The following is a 16,815-nucleotide window of genomic DNA, read 5'->3' as shown; positions in this document are numbered from 1 at the left end:
ACCAAGTAAAGCCAAATTACTATACAATACACACTCTAAGGTTTTTGCACTCATTCCATAGAGAAAGGTTTAGTGGTCCATATCATTGGCATATGAAACTATAAAAACCTTAGACCTGGCCATTAGTACATATTCACAGAGTCATTGGCTATACTGTGAAATCTTATCATTAAATTACCAATGGTTAGATTGTAAATGCAGTAGTGAAAAACAAAGAATTTTTGTTTTCAAACAGTATATTTTTCAAACAGTATATTTTCATTTCAGTATCATATTTTGAAATCTGACGGGGCACCTGGGTGGCTCAGTCAATTAAAAGTTGGACTCTTGATTTCGGCTTAGATCATGATGTAACGGTTCATGCGATGGAGCCCTGCATGGACCTCTGTACTGACAATAAGTAGCCTGCTTGGGATTCTCTCTCTCTCTCTCTCTCTGCCTCTCCCCCACTTACAAGTGCATGCACTCACACTCTTTCCCTCCCTCTTAAAATAAATAAATTTTATATATATATAATTCAGAAGTGTGCTAATGATAATGGATAAAGGATTTTAAAAATGCTTATTTTTAAAAACGATAAGAAAAAAAGATAACAATAATGGTCCAGCTTTGCAACAAGTGAAATGAAACACATCAATGCAAGCATTAGCAATTTAGTGGCAGCAAATAACATCATTCATTACTCTAATGTTGATAATTTGCATTTTATTGGTTTTGTAGCTTAGTTTGTATTTAATTTGTAAACTTGATTTAGTTTTAGATTTGCATAACATCTATGAGCATAAGGCAGTTACACTTCACTCATCTTAAAGAAACATAATTAAAATGATTTAAGTCAATGCTGATGATTTGTATATTTGTTTCCTTCAAAGTCTTGCTTCATTACTCATGTTTGAGAAATACTGACTTTGTGAATAAACTTCTATAAATCTAAGAAATAGTCACATCATATTCTAGAAGGAAAGTAAAGAAAAAAATCACTATAGGGCTCATTTTTTCTTCTCAGAGATGTTTATAGGCTTATAAAATTCTGGTTCCAGTTGTTTTTTTTTTTGTTTGTTTGTTTTTGCTGTTTGTTTTTTAAACATTTTCTGTTTGTTTTGCCTGTGTGGAACATAGGAGAAATTTCTACATGTATCTCTAGGCCTGCTTTCTGGTTTTCTAGAGAAATTTGCTCTGATTATATCAATCTACTTTCAGTTTCAGAAACATACCAAGCTCTTTGTGACCTCAGCACCATTGTACTTGCTGTGTCTTCTGTTCCAGCTAGAGCACTTTCCCTTGGCTTTTTGCATGGCTCATCCTTTTAAATCTTTAAGTCTTTGCTTAAATTTTCCTTCCTCAGGATGCCCTTCCATGATCACCTCTGTTTAAAGGAGTCTCCTCTTATTTTCTGTCACCACCTTATTCATTTCCCTCATAGTACTTATAAGATCTCTCATGAATTAAGATGTTTTACTTGGAGCACCTGGGTGGCTCAGTCAGTTCAGTGTCTGACTGTGGCTCAGGTCATGATCTCATGGTATATGAGTTCAAGCCCTCCATCGGGCTCTCTGCTGTCAGCACAGAACCTGCTTCAGATCCTCTGTCCCCCTCTTTCTCTGCCCCTCCCCCATTTACGCTCTCTCTCTCTCTCTCTCAAAAATAAATATATATTTAAAAAAATGTTTTACTTGCCCACTGCCTGCCTCTCCCATCAGACTCTAAGAGGGAATGCTGCATATCTGTCTTTTTGACTATTGTAGCATTGAGCACAGTCTGTGGCACACATAGGGACCCAATAAGCATTTACTAAATTTGGAAATATGCTAATCACTGCTTTTATGACTTCATGTATTCCTGGAAACCTGTCATCTAGGAAGCCAGGGTGAAAGTACCGATGACTTCTCAATGGTGAAAAATACCCAGTGAGTGAATTAAAGAATCCAGTAGAAGGTCTAGGTGTATTGGTTGAGCTGAGTGGTGCAAAGCAACCAAACCTAGGGATCAACTTCCCAATAGAGGCAGCTTTGCTCACTGAGCTGCAAATACCCAATTGTTCTCCTGATTCCCATGATTTGCCGGCCCTCATGGTTTGATGAGGGGGTAAGAGGGGAAAAAAAAGACCCTTTAAGGCCCTGTCCTATCAGACCATGCCAAAATGAGTACCTTAGTCAGGATAAGGACTATGCAAGTTGATACCCAATTGATGGATTCAGTGATCAAAATAATGACTAGCTTCCAAGCCTTGGATTTTATCCACTTGTCTTTGAACTCTGATGAATTATGTATCAGATAATTACCACTTTTCATTATCTTGAATATGCACATTTCCCCCACCTTGTAATATTTCTGAAGTCAAGATGCATCTTAATAATTTATATCATGTCATGATTTACTTGGCAGCCTTTTTATTTTTTAAATAATATATAGAACAATGTACATCTTACATTTCATGGAACTTTGGAGTCACTAAAATAAGTAACCCTCTCTCTCTCTCTCTTTTTTTTTTTTTTTTTTTTTGTGACAATTGGTTAATAGCAATTGGTTAAATGAAGGCTCTTACTAGTGCTTTTCTAGGAACCAGCCATGGTAGAAGCATTTCAGCAAAGAGGGTTTACCAACAATTCCTGTGCCACCATGATTATTTTCCAACCAAGGAGTAGGTTCTGTTTTTCCTTCACTTGAGTCTAGGTCAATAATATGATTTACTTTGATCAACAGAATGTGGGGGAGTTGACACTGTGTGACTTACGGGTTATGACAGGACTTCCATTTCCTTTGAAGAGCCAGCCATGTCAGTGTACATACAACTACTAATACCCCCCAGCCATCAGCCAACCCAAGTGCCCTAACCACATGAATAAGGCCATCTTGGATCTTCTAGCTCCATGTGATCTGCCTCAGACAACACTTTGAACCATCCCCACGGAGCCTGGTCTGAATTCCTAATCCATAGAATCATGAAAAAGAACATGGTTTTTGTTTGAGTTCTCTAAAGTTGAGAGTGTTTTGTTACATGGTAATCGATAACTGGGACAGCAACTGAGTTAGGACTTAAGTCCTATAAACTATTTTCTCAATTTCCCCCAGTTTGGAAGAAACTCTCCTCCTCAAATGAAGAAATACTCTTCAATGATATGAGCCTTAGAAAAATTGCCCATGTTTTCCCCAGATCATATTTCCCAGCACTAACAAAAAAAAAATCCATGAAGTACTATGAGAAGACACAGTTCAAAAACAAATTGTGCTGGAATCATCATGTCCTCAAATCACCTTTCCATTCACAATTTTTTCTACTCCATGTGATGCTTCATTGAGTATGTGGAGTTCCTAAAAGATGTTTTCCTGCATAGCCTAATGTATAATTCCCTGCATAATCACCAGAGAATCACCTCTAAAAATGTCTAATACTTCAATATAAAAAATGATTGCCTAGTCATGGCAATTCCGTAAGAGAACAATCTTTGAATGACGACTGTTGTTTAAGACCATGATTAGTCAGAGATAATGATCTGGATCTGACAAACCTCAGAACTACTAGGGCACAAGGCATGTGCCCCAAAGCAACAATTAGAGGGAATAGTGGAGGCAGATCTCCTGAGAACTGCCACTCAGAACAGCCATCCCTGCTGACCAAGCAGGATATCCTCAGTGTGTGCAGCAGTTTCTCAATAGGAAGTGTGAACATTAGGAACATTGCAAAAGGCAGGGCAATAATTCTGAAAGATTAATATCCGGTGAGGTGTGAAAGGAAAACGTAAGCTACTTACTTTGCAGTAACAGCCTCAGAATGGAAAGCTATTTTGGTAGCCAAATGTTGGAAAGTTAACATTAACCAAATAAAACCATGGGGTCATAAAGCCAGGAATGTGCATGAATTCATAAGTCCGGTTTTCCTAAGCTTATTTGCTCTTCCAGAAGAAATTTTCCTCTATTGCTCCATGAAATATGATCATGTGTATGTTTACACTTTAAAATAAACCACATTATCTCTTATGGTCCTATTATTCCTATTCCATGGCTTAATCCATGTATGCAATCCAATTGCTTTAACATTTCTTTAAATGTAAACATAATACTTTCTCCTTTGTGTCTGCCTCACCTTCTTAATGGGACACTAAAATTGAGAATGCAGGGCACCTGGGTGCCTCAGTCAGTTAAGCGTCCAACTCCTGATTTCCTTTCAGGTTATGATCTTATGGTTCCTGAGGTCAAGCCCCGTGTTGGACTCTGCAATGACAACACAGAGTCTGCTTGGGATTCTCTCTCTCTCTCTCTCTCTCTCTCTCAAGAGAAATAAACATTTTTAAAACTTGAGAATGAAATATCTCCTGCAGCCTTTGGCACGTGAGGACTTCTCTGGGATCTAGCAGGGGCAATAAAACCTTCTGTGAGTCCAAATGAATCTGTTGTCCCAGAAAACCTAGGCAGTCATTCTGTTCCATATGGAATATGTCTGGACATCAATCTACTGATGGATGCAGTCAAGACAAGGATCAATACTATCCCTATTATGATTTAGTGGAGACTCAACTTTATTTTAGATTACTATATAACATCCAGGAGAGATATTAACCCAGAGAAAACTATGGAATGGAATCATTACCAAGAAAAAGCAAACCACAAAGGAAAGGAGACTGTGGTCGCAGAAGATTTCAGCCTGACAGATACTACCATGAATTCAATGATCTGCAATGAGACAGAAAGAAAGTGTCCTTTTTCCTAACAAGGGCAAAAGCCTACTGTCATTTTGTGGTTGTTGGAAAAGTACACTGACACTCAGTTGGCAACACCCCGCTGAGGCCTCCAGCTTTTTCTCTGGACCCCATCAACATTCCTGAGATAACAATGTCAGATATTATAGGCCATGCATTAAGAATCCGCATTTGAAGCTGGAAAACTGCTATTGGTTTTTCTGCAAATAAATCTAGAAAGAACATCTTATGCTCTTTTCTAATAAAAGGAGGGGGTGAGGAATTCACATGAACTCAAAGAGCCAAAATTGAGTTTCCTGGGACATGACTCTTCTCTCTTGACAAGAATAATTTAAAGTAGCTTTGGGGGTGGGAGTGTGAGATGTCCTTATAACCTCTCCCCAGTCTCCAACATTTACCCTCACAGCGCCTGAGTGTTTTCATTTCTCTTTGTGACACTCTACTGAAGGATCATCAACTAAGCCTACTTCTAAAGATACAAATGGCCTTGGCAAAGAGTGAAGCAGTAGAAATGCTGATTTCACCCAAGAGCTAAGCACAGAGAACTGGGACCAGGCAGGGCTCCGGAAATGTGTTTGTGAATTTGAACTTGAAACTTGAAGGTTGAATGTATATAAGATAGATTTTGTTGGGACTCCCAGGTGAGGCACCAGAGTTTAGCTAGTGAGGCTAAGGAGAGGGGCAACTGTAGTGGGGGAATGACTATTGGGAAATCATGGACCTGAGTGACATAGGACAAGGACAGTGGGAAACACTGTGCATTCAGAGGGAGAGGCTTTGCAAGGTGGTAAAGCATGTAAAAGTTGTGGAAGGGGGCCTTTCAAGGTCAGTATCATCTAGGGTTAGCCGTATTTTCAATAAGGGATGAGGGAGAGCTACTCATCCTCCTTCTTCTTCCTCCCTCTTTTGGTTCCCAGGGTCTAAGACTTAGGCTAGGACTATTGATCCCAAGACTTAACTTCATGGTGAACTTCTTCAGTCTTCTTGGCATCTGTGGACTGGTTTCTTCAAACTCAGTCATCCTTGTTAACCATGTTATATGGCACGATATTCTGCAAACCACTGGCTTAGAGAGACAACTCATGGGCTGCTTTTAAGGTGATATTGTCTGTACCTCAGCTAAGATTTGCAAGGGTCAGTCTTCTGTTACTACACTCTGAGTTTATTAGGCTCAAGCTCCCTTGGTCAGCCTGAAGAACCACAATTTGCTAATGAGGGTTGGGCTTGAAACAGTTGGGCAATGAACCAGTTTCCTTTATCTTCCTTTGCATTGACAATGGTCATCATGATTCATATGACATAGTTCCTCGAAAGACCAAAAAAAAAAAAAAAAAAAAGATGCAAAACAAAATTCACAAAATACTTCCTACTGCCTATGGCTTACAGATACATATTTTAATATCATTTTTAAGTGCATAGTTAAGAGTGTTTGGGTCTTCAGAGTTGGAGGCGTTAGAAAAAACTATTTCTGATAACCGAATATAGGTAATTGAATTGTATTTGTTTCTAATTTATCTTTTCTTTAGTTAACTTTCTCACTGCAAACAAGCTAAAAGGTAGTGAGTTTTAGCACAAAGTTGACTTCTTAAACATAGAAGTAAAGAGTTAAGGCTTTGTAAGGATGTACATGACACAGACAAATTAAAAACAAATTATATTATGGATTAAAACCCTGATGTTTGAATCTCCTTGTAACAGTATAGTTAAAAGAAGAGGTCCAATCAGGATGTAGTAAGATGATAAAATTACTAAACTAAACTAGTGTGGTTTTCAAAGTGTGGCCAGGGGACCCCTGGGGAGCCCTGAATTCTTTTCAGGAAACCCACAGAGTCCTGCCTTTTCCAACTACGTATCTGTGTAAGGCTGGATTTTCATCATATACTTCAGCTAAAACAGCACAACTGACAGATTGAATGCAGAAATAGATAAGAGATTCTACCTGTCTTCTCTGAAGCCAGACACTAAATAAATTTCCAAAAATATGACACAAATGAAGTGTTTTTGCTACGTTTTTGAGGAAGAAAATATAATTAATTTTCATGAAAAATAGGCCATTTATGTTAACATGTACTGGGTAGTTATTACATTAAATCAATGAATATATATTGAAAAAATTTCTTTGCTTTAATTTCTAGCATTGTCAATGTTAATCAATATAAACTATATAAGCAGAAGGTCTTTAAGGGCCTCAATAATTTTTAAGAGTGGAAAAGAATCCTGACTGTAAAACAGTTGAGAATTGCTCCACAAATCCTGGCTTCTTTTCCTCAACCTAATTCTCTAAACTCTGTAACCATCTAAAGCCTGTTTCTTTAGCTTAAGCTGGTTACCACCTTTACTCCCTTCTCAGTTTCCCTCCAACAGTATGCTCATATGCAAGGGTAATATAAAAATATTTAGCAACTGGTATGGCATGGAAACCCATCAATTAAAACATTCGCAGAACCACTAAGCAAAGATCATGTCTGAAAGCAACAGGTTTAGTCCCTCTGTCTCTGAGCTTCTCTGCCCTTTCACTTGTAAATCCCATCTGCCTGTGGCAATGTGAGAATTCCCTCTCCCACCCAAAAGACTGTCTTGCTCACAAGTGAAACCTCTCACTTAGTGTGGCACCTGGTACATTGTCAGGGCTCCACTGGAAACTCTATCTGAGCCCACACTTACCTGTCTTGAGTGTAAACCCCTCCCCTTCACCTAGCAGTGTCCCTCCAACCAGTCTAGAAGAACATAGCGTTTCCCTGCAATGACACAAAAGGAAAAGGTCACCAACCACTTTCATCACCATCCTGATTTGCTGCTAGGAGATGGAGCTTCAGGTGGTCTAATATTATGCAATGTCTTGAACACCTGGAGAAGATTTGTTTAGCCTTAGAGAATGGGCGAAATGCCTCAGAGACCTTAGTTTAACCAAGCCATTTAATCCACTCTAGTTAAAACCTCTTAGCACGTTACACAGTGGGCAGCAGAGTGAGCTTCTCAAGAGAAATGAATGGAATGTATTTAGATGTCTTTTTTTGGAGGGATGAGATTACGAGAATTGGGAAAACCAGATGCAGGGGATTTCCAAAGGTCTGAGGCCAAGCTGATGACTGCCAACTCTGCACACTTAGATGGAGTTCTCCTAGGACGTGTACTTCCTCATGCACTTGTCCTTTCCCTCTGATTTGCTGTTAAGGATTGAACTGTGCCTTCTCAAATTCATATGTTGAAGTCTTAACCCCCAGTACCTCAGAGTGGGACCTTGTTTGGAAACAGGGTCTTTACAGAGGTAACCAAGTTAAAGTGAAGTCATTATGATGGGTGCTAGCCCCATATGACTGGTGTCCTTGCCAAAAGGAGAAGTTTGGACACAAATACATACAGAGGTAAGACAATGTGAAGATACAGGGAGAACAACTTGCGAATATGAAGACAGACGTGTCTAAGCCAAGGAGAGAGGCCTGGAACATGGCCCACCCTCACAGCCCTCAGAAGGAACCACTCTTGATCCCAGACTTCTCACACCCAGAACTGTGAGAAAATAAATTTCTGTTGCTTACAGCACCCCGTTTGTGGTACTTTGTTACAGCAGCCATAACAAACTTGCCTCTGGGTTCCCAAATCACAGCCCCATTCTTTCCTCAGGGGAAGAATTCTAAGGAGTTCTTTATTTGAATAAAGTGAGGTATAGAAAAATAAGGAGCAGTTCCTTTTAACAAATCCCTCAGCCACACATGGCTTGTGAGATTGGCCTCTTCCTCCACCTCCAGGGCTTCAACAATAAATGAGTGGAAGTGTTGGGCCCCCTGAGTGGTAGGAACCAGAGTGCGGCCTGGCATTCATGGAAGTCAGGCCCCTGCAGCCTCAACACAGCCCTCATTTGGGGATGCCCTTCTCAGGGACTTCTTCTTCTGCTCTTCAGCCTTGCTAGAGCTGACCCCAAAAAGTATTGGCCCCATGCATCTTGTTCCATCAACATCAACTCTAATCTGCAATCTTGTGAAGCTATTCAGGGTTTTGATGTTGCTACTGACCTTGACATGGCCCAGTCCAAACTCATCCTCTTCAGCTGTTCTCACACCCTCTTCTGTTCTTCACTTCCCCAATGTCCTCACTCTTCTCATGACATGCTGACCAGAGAGTCATCTTTGGCCACTCTCTGTGTTCCTTCTGCTACATCTGCTCTGTTGCCAAATCTTGTACATTGCTCTTTACAATTTCCTCTCACTCTGCCTTTCCTGGCATGTCCATTACCAGCAGCCTCGGTCAGGCCATTCATGCCCCATGGATGAAATTGGGATACCGTCTGACATTGTCCACTGTTTGGACACCAGGGATATTTTGACTTGGGAGCATCTAGTAAAGGATAGGGTAAAAGATATGGGGAGGTCTAAGAAGGGGTGAGGTGAGAGTCAAGGATGGGTTGTTGGTTAGGGACCAGATAAGGCTAATGGGCGGGGGAGTGGAGGGGAGGGGTGGGGTGAAGTCATCTAGTGCACAGATTTCATGGTACTAAAAAGAAGCTGAAAGTTTAATGGTTTGTTTTTAGGGGATTAAAAGTTGATATGAATGTTAAAATGTCAGCAACTACCACAGAATGTCAACATCAGAATGTCACAGATCATTGCAGACGCCTCCATCTGGTTGCTTGAATTTCTTTCCTCTAATGCTGTACATACTACCGCCATACTTAAATACGTAATTTTGGTTAAATGTATTATTTCAGGTATTCACAAAGTCAACAATTTACAGAGTATACTTCTCAATGTTGAGATTTGGTAGGAAACAAGATTGACTGAGTCCTTGTTATTTTCCTATCATCCTCTCCAACAACTCCTGCTCCAAATAATATTTTTAAGCTGATTCTTAAAGAGTTATTCACCTAATATATGTGTGCACATACATGCATACATACATATATATGAAGATACATATGGCAAATATATTGCTAAAGCTCCAGATACAGACTTCTGATTCATTTACTATCACTGAAATGAATATACTAAAGAGTAAAGATACTCAGTGAGGGAACTCATACAAATAGTATTATTTTCCTTTGAATGCTTTTTCATTTATAGGATAAAATGGGAAAAATATGGGGACATTTTTTAAATTGTAGGAATTATCCCCTCCGTCATCCCATACTTCTGTCTTCATCATTTTCCTCCTTCCAATGTTCAGCTTGGGAACTTTTAAGCTTTGCTTTTCGAAGTTCATGTGAGGAGGTCAAGCTTTGTTGCTGGGTTTGGTATTCTTCTGACTCCCAAAAGTTGTAATATAAATAGCTTCCGGTTTTAATTTTGAAAGACAAAGAAGTAAGCTGTTGCTTCCATCCTTCTCCCAACTCCCCTGTTCAGATAGTCAAAGCACCAAAGGTGCAGGCAGTGCCTCTTCTTCTCTCATCCGTATGCAAGAGAACTTTCTCTCCATTTTTTTCTCTCCAATAATAACTCCGAGTTTTTGGAGAAGTCGATCAGTTCAAAAATGACATTAAAAAGAGTCATCACACAGTGTGGTCAGATATGATGAATTATAACAAAGTGCTGGGTATTTTCTGGATTGAAACCAACTAAGGCTAAAGTTCAGTTTGTCCTGGGCAAGCATGAAGCTGAGTGCCCATCTGTGATTAGGGGCTTGATTCATCATGAGCCGAGCCTCCTCTCGCCCAACCGCTTGCTTGCTCAGATTTGGCGAGGGTCCAGGGGAGGAAGTGGGGAGAGGAAACCAGAAAATACCGTTTTTGTTCTCAAGTCTCCTGAAGGGATAAGACTTGTCTGGACTTGTTTGCAAACTTTTGGAGAAAAACCTCACATCTGACAAATGGAGAGTTTCTGGTTATAGAAGCAGGAATTTATCTAGGTTCTCCCTGGGGTCATGGGCAGGAGGGGAAGAGAAAGAGACACCTTTGGTGAAGGTGTCTATTTACACAAACATGGAAAGACGTGGGGTAGAAAGATGGGTCCCAGAGAATTAATTCTTGTCCCAGAAAGCTGGACATCTGCCTTCTCTTAGTGCCCTTGGGCCTGATGTGCAAGTGTGCACGAGTAAGCCATTCTGGCCATGTGGTTTTAAAGTCAATGTTTGTTGAGTGAGGTACTGAGGTGCCTGGTCCTGAACTGTGCATTTTGCAGGCACTGTCTGGGTTAGTCCCCTTAGGACACAGTGACTCTTTGGCCCCAGTTGGCAGAGGAGAAGACTGAGACCCAGAAAAGTTTCAAAAGTGCGCCCAAAGTCACATATCTTGTCTCTTCACACCCTAAAACTTAAGCACCACAGCAACCTCCTCAGTGCTGTCACTAGTTTTGTTTTATGCTTTCTCAAAATTGTCTGTACTATAGAGATTGTGCACATAAAGCCTCCTATATGCCATTTATTCAAAATTCAGTGAGCCTTTCCCGAGAATTATTAGATGCCAGGTTTGTGCGAAGTGGAGATGAAAATATATTGCCACTGCCCTGAAATAGCTCATCCTCATTCATTCATTCATTCATTCATTCACTCATCTATTTGGCAAACTTTTCCCAAGCATCTCCCAGGCACCGTACTAGCTGCTGGAAATAAAAAACAAAAAAAACACTGTGTTTGGTGTTCATAGTGATAATAACAATACTGATAATAACGGCTGACATTTACTGAGCACCTGATGCATGCCCCCCACTGCTCTGAGCACTTTGTATCTATTCACTCCATCAATCCTCATCACAAATCTGTGAGACAGGTACTATCATCTTCATTTTACAAATGAGGAAACTGCGACATAGAAAGATTAAGAAACTTAATCTTGCTAGAGTCAGGATTCAGACACAGTTTAAATACTGTACATACTTGTGGGAAGAAAGTACAACAAAAAATTTTGTAATGCAGTGAAATTTGTGAGAACTGAGGTCAGTCCATGGTCACTGGGACCAAGGGGAATCAGTGATCAAATGTACCTGTCCCAGGATTCAAGATAGGTATCTCGTCCTCAAAGCGGGCATGCGGCTCCTGGCAAAGCTAGAAGAGTTGTCAGAGTGTGGTGAACTGGGTATTTAAGAGGCAGAAATGAAATTATTACACTTTTTTTTTCAGTTTCATTTCAGATATCTGGGGCTGTTTCTGCAATGACTAAAATCAGGGTAACATGGAAGAGTAACTGTGGCTGTGCTTGGAGGGTCAGCTCATCCTAGTAAGAACCCAGAGATGGTTATTTCCCTTATTAAGATTCAAATTTAAGATTGTGTGTGTGTGTGTGTGTGTGTGTGTGTGTGTGTGTAGTGTTCTTTCATTCATTCCATAGATGTTTATTAAGCAACTACTATGTGTCTAGAAACTGTTTTAGGCCTTCGTTCAGAAAAAAATACCCTTGTTCTCATGGAGCTTACATCCTTGTGGGTGTGATAGGCTACAGGGAGGCTAAGATAAGACCTATGTAAAAGTATTGCCAGTTTGGAATTAGGACTGTGGGCATGGGGACCTGGCGCTTGAATTTAAGTAGAGGGGCCAAGTGGACCTCTTTGAGCAGGTAATGCTTACACAAAGTCCTGAAGGAGATAGAAATAGCCAGTGCCAAGGTCCTAAGGTAGGAGATACCCCATGTGCTCAGGGAATAGCCAGGAGGCCAGGGGGACCAAAGAGGAGTAGGTGAAGTCAGAGAGAAAAAGCCCAATAGAGTCTTGTAGACAATTGTGATGACTTTGGCTTTTCCTATGAGTGAAATGGGTGGTGGTGTGGGGTTGGTAATAAAGGAACTGAGAAAGAGTTTGATTCTGGCTATGTTTTGAAGCTAACATGTTCTAATAGATGGTAGGTGGGGTATCAGAGAAGACAAGGTGTCAAAGACTACTCCATGGTCTCTGGCTGGAGCACCTGGAACGATGGAGTTGCCACCACTATGATGGGGGAAGCCTTCCTGTGGAATTGTCTGGGGAGAGACCAGGCCTGTTCTTTCCAGACCCTTTAAGTTGAGGGACATCATTAAACATTAAGGTGGAAGGGTGGGCTGTTGTGCAGAAGAGAGGTCTGGATGAGCGCTACACACTAGGCATTTGGGTGCTATGGAAGGCACGAGACTGGAGGAAGTCACCAAGGGAGCGAGACAAAGAATGTGAGAACTGAGAACTGAGCACCTGCCACCAGTGGTAACAGGTGGGAGGGAGGCTGCCGGGGAGACGGAAGGAGGAGCCCCCATGGTGGGAAGCGGGGTCTGGAAGCAGAGCCCGTGTGTCTGGGATGAGCAGCCTGTCTGCTTGTCCACAGGAACGGGCACATCCCAAGTGAAAGTCATGTGTGTGCCTTACTCAGAGTCTAGGAGTCAGGAGTTAGTCAGACAAAGCAGTTCTAAGGGACAGAAACAGCTTCTCTCATCCTGCCATGAGGAGAAAAAAGATAGTTTTAGCAATTTGCATAATAAACCCTGTGAGAAGGACCGGTGTGGGCTCAGTGATGAATGAAGGAGATGTCAGCAACATCAGTTAGTCATTAAGCCACTTCTTCATTTGCTGTGTCCATGTGGTTTTTAGAACTAGGCTGGAATTTGTTTAACAAAACAATCATGGTCTCCATTTCCCCCAAATCCTTAAATCTAAAGATCACTTTTGAAAGGTTGGGTCATGCTATAATATACTCCTAGAGGTGTCTTACTTTCATTTTCGGAATTTTATGGGGAAAATATATATGGCGCCCCAATAAACATATCTGAAATTAAAACCAAAGTCCTCCTTGTGTTCACCAACATCTTCACCCTCTTCTGCGTCCAAAATGCATTTAGTGCCCACAAGTATTCATGACTTCAAATGGTTCATTCTTTAAACTGTTTAAACAGTCTTTCATACATCCTGTCCACGCTCTCTGGTTTGGACTGCATCCTGAAGGAGCCGGGTTTGGCTGTATCAGAACATGGGCTGAAGGCAAAGGGAAACCAAAGTCTGAGCTCTGGGGAAACATTGGCAGGAGACACAAAACCACCTTAATTTTACAGCACCCTACAAAGTCAGGGAATGGTACAGAGCCCAGAGTCATGCCCGAGATCATGTCCTTAGGGGGGCAGTGGGCTGGGCTTTGGAGGTGCTCACAGCTGTGCCTGTGGGCCAGAAAGTGGCTAAAGTCACATTTACTGAGTGACTTTCATGTCTCAGGCACTTTGTTTCTTGCTGAATTTACAGTGTGTTTGTTTTACTATATTGAAGTAGCCAGACAGAGCCTAAGAATGAGAGGTCTGGAAACCAGACAGCTGGTTTAAGGTGGGGGGAAATAGTACCAGCTGTGGAGTGAGGCTGGCTTGGGGTCAAATTCTGACCCTGGCCAATGTGACTTTGAGGCACCATTTGCCATCCTGGGGTCTCAGCAGTCTCCTCCAAAGGGGCCATTATGATGTGTTCCTTGAGGAGCTGCTGTGAAGGTCACTGGTGACATGTGGACAATACATGATGCAGTGATACTCATCTAGCAGGTATTCAACATATTGTATGTTTCTCATTATTTTGTTCATTGTAGCAAGGTGTGGGTGAAGTCAGTAGTCTAAATAAGTCTTTCTGGGCTAAGAAACTGAAGAATTACTTCTCTAGAAGAGAGGCGGAGAATGTTCTACATTGAGGCTATTTTTTAAAATCACATTTTGCCTTGGGCAGACATTAATGCCCAATCACTGCCTCCTTCCACTCAAGCCACCTCCTTCCTCAGAGTTATGGATCTGGGCCAATATCAATTAGCTGGCATTTGCTTGTGAGATAGAACCTCTTTATCATAGTCATCTCGATAGGGAAGCCAAGAGAGGCATTTCTGAGAGTTTGTGTGTTGACACCTTCTTGCAGGAGGTGAAGGGATCTGACTCAGAGACAGCCTCCCTCAGCAAAAATCAAGAAGCATCTCTCAATCTTATAGGCAGCTTATAGCCTTGGAAGAGTGCCCCCAGCTGGGAACACATTTAGACAGAAGGTCAAATGGGTCTTGATTCTCTCCTCAATGATTACAAATAGGGTTTCTCCACTGCCCATGCCCCAGGAGGAGGTCGTCGTAGGTGTGAGGGGCCCAGCTTGCTGAAATCATATGGTTTCGAGGGCATGTTTAGTCTTTCTTGTGGTCTGGAACTTCCTGGGAATGGGGTATGGGGGAGGCAGGTGCCACCTTCCCTCCTTCCATCACCTGAAGTCCACATGTTGGGGAGACAGGAAGGGAGCTGGGGCCTCCGCTTCCTCCTCCAACCGCAGCCCTGTGGCCCATCAGAGCCAGCTGTCAGGAAATGGGAAGTGCATTTTCTCCCCACTTCCAAAGGGGAAGTCCACAGTGTTGATGCTCACTTAAGATCTCCATAGGCTAAAAAGGTCTTAGCACCAGTGATATGCATCCCCACAAACAGTGTATTGGAAGTAGATCATTCAGGATAAACACTCGTGACCTGACAGGGGAAACCTGTGAGAGGTGAGAGCCAGGGGATTCTTGGTTTCAGATTCCTAAGCTCGCCTGTCCAGGGGTGTTTCTGCTGCCTGCTCAACAAATCCAGGATGCTGCCCAAACTGGTAGTGCCTGTTGGGGGAGAGCTGCTATGGTGCATATTTGCCAATGACTCAGCCCATCTCAGGTTCAATGAAAATGATATTTCCTGATATGTGAACTCTTCCCTGCAATGCTTCTCCTTCAAAGATTGAGGACAGAAAAACCTATGAGTGAAGCCTGCTGCTTCTAGACCCTGGGCATTTCATAGTCCAATGTCACCTTCCCATCAGCAAGCATCCATGATATCAAAGCATTATGCATTTTCTGAGACAGACTTGGGAAAGCAGCAAACCCAGGAATGAGCATCCAGGTCCCAGAGCATAAATACTAACAAACTAGTTTCTCTTGAACAAACCAGGCTCTGAAGCCATATCCTGAGAAGGCAAGGAAAGCGGAACCTTCAAAAACCATGTGGGGTGTTCACTGCCTTCCAACCTGATTCTTAAAACTGAGGAGATAAAACTTTAATGAGTCAATTAAGCAAGAATGAGATTAGATAAAATTGTCACAGATGCATTGACTAATCACGGAAAAGAAGTAATTTCCATGCAAAGAGCAAGCACATTACAGGCACAGATAAGATAATAACGATGGATGGAATGATACCACAGATGCTCTCAGGTTGTTTTTTCCCTAGCATTATGGATATCTTACTTTCATGTAACTAAAAATAAGCCCCTGCTCTGTACCAGGAACCATGTGCAGCTTTTTCCATACAGTGGCCCATTTACTCCCAATAAGAATCATGCACAAGGTGTATTATTTCCCCCCATCTTTTAGATGGCAGAGCAGGCTCAGAAAAGTCTAGTCACTATGGCAGGTCACACTATAGGGAATGAAACTCAGCTGTGAACCCAGGTTGTCCTGAATTCAAAATCCAGGCCCTTATCTGGCTCACCACACTGCTTCCCAATGTCAGCAGACGCTGTAGAGAGCACCTTCTAGCAACCGCTTTCAGTGTCCTTGGGCTTCCCTTTATACAACCCGCTCTTTCTCGAGATCAGTCTGGCTCCATGTCTCTCCATTTTAGGGCTCATCCTTACAAGCAATCACCCGCATGGCTGGTCAAAGCCCAGATTTCTGGGCCCCACCTGCAGAGTTTCTGACTCCGAAGGTCTGAGGTAAAAACCCGAGACTTCTCATTTCTAACCAAGTTCCCGGATGATGCTGGTGCTGCTGACCCACATGACTGCCCTTGAGGACGGAGGACCACAGTTTAGGATTAACCTGCCTTTCTTTCTCAGAGCACAGTACTGGAACTGCAGACAGGCGATCCTAACATTCTGTTTCTTTTTCTAATCAGTAAATAAAGAGTAAGCGGGCACAGTTTTGCTTATGAGCCGTGGAGATTTTGTTGCAAAGTCCAGTTTTTCAGCTCTTGTAAAGGTTAAATAGGTCCCAGTGGGCTAGCCCACATACCAACAACCATTTGTAGTAACCACACTGTTTCCCTATGTCAAACTGCCATCTGAGTTCTGGCAAGTGGATAACACCCAGTCTGTTTCGGACTCAACCTATTTGGAGAGCAAACGTTTCCTGAGTTTTCATAGTCAGCTTGAGCTTAAGTTGGAAACTCATTCACGCATAAGCTGCTGTTAGTGCTGCCGTGTCTGCGGGTTGAAGGATGTTTCTTTTCCAGGCCAAGCTGCCAGGATGTGAGGCCTGGGTC

The sequence above is a fragment of the Panthera pardus genome, unplaced genomic scaffold (assembly GCF_024362965.1).
Source record: "Panthera pardus isolate Hobbes unplaced genomic scaffold, ASM2436296v1 HiC_scaffold_8, whole genome shotgun sequence".
Taxonomy (NCBI): domain Eukaryota; kingdom Metazoa; phylum Chordata; class Mammalia; order Carnivora; family Felidae; genus Panthera; species Panthera pardus.
Note: the sequence above shows the minus strand (reverse complement) of the source record.